The sequence below is a fragment of the Frankliniella occidentalis genome, unplaced genomic scaffold (genome assembly GCF_000697945.3).
Source record: "Frankliniella occidentalis isolate FOCC.00 unplaced genomic scaffold, Focc_3.1 Scaffold27, whole genome shotgun sequence".
Classification (NCBI taxonomy): Eukaryota; Metazoa; Arthropoda; class Insecta; order Thysanoptera; family Thripidae; genus Frankliniella; species Frankliniella occidentalis.
In genome coordinates, this window is record NW_026267157.1 from 1,383,170 (window position 1) to 1,383,957 (window position 788).

A 788-nucleotide genomic window follows, 5' to 3' on the forward strand; every position below is an offset into this window, starting at 1 on the left:
TTCAGAAAATTACAGTCCCTCAGCAAAGGTGACACCAATCCAATCTCTCTCTTCTCAGAATCTTTCCGATTTTGTGATACTGAAAATAAACTGCTTCCCTTCCACACTCTAAATGACACGGGGGAACATTTTGACTGTCCATTGCAAGATGCGTCTGTGTGCACGCATCTTATAAGATGCAATTTTTTTTTTTTACAAATTTTGTATTTACTGTTTGGACAACACTGGACAAACAAGGGCGCTACTTCATTAGTGCCTTTGGAAAGGCACTATTTAAAAAAACGCCTTCTAGAAAGTAAGGCATTAGATAGCACCTTTGTTTTCCAGTGAATATGAAAATTTCTCCTAAGGAGGCGTTTTGGAGCACATTATTATTAGTACTAGACCTATTTACCCACCCAAGATGGAACGACACACAGTACACGTTGTTTGTCCTAGACAAACGGATCTCAGATGGCTCACACACTCTATTTGTCCTAGACGTGTTTATCTCAGATGGTCGACACACTATTCTTTGCCCTAGAGGCGCTTATCTCCGATGGTCTACACACGGAGCCGCTAATCCCCACCGAGACCGCCTCACCTGGCTGTTTGTTTTGACGGTTCGCGCCCTTGAGGGAAGTCCCAAAACAGCGCGCTCCAACAGCTGTGCGCGCTTTCCGGTTTCTTCTTCTTTCAGTCGGATGGGACTGTATACGTTCTAACGACAACTGGCGGTGGCGCCGCCCGCGAGCTCGCCTTTATAGGAGAGCTCTAACTATCAGGAGGCGGTGAGGAAGAGGGGGAAG

General features: G+C 45.9%; 1 protein-coding gene across 2 annotated transcripts in view; it reads left to right on the forward strand.

The window, feature by feature from the left end:
- Nucleotides 1-788, forward strand: part of LOC113211654 (uncharacterized) — an 8,251-nt gene that overhangs the window by 6,518 nt on the left and 945 nt on the right. The gene's annotated exons all lie outside the window — the stretch shown is intronic.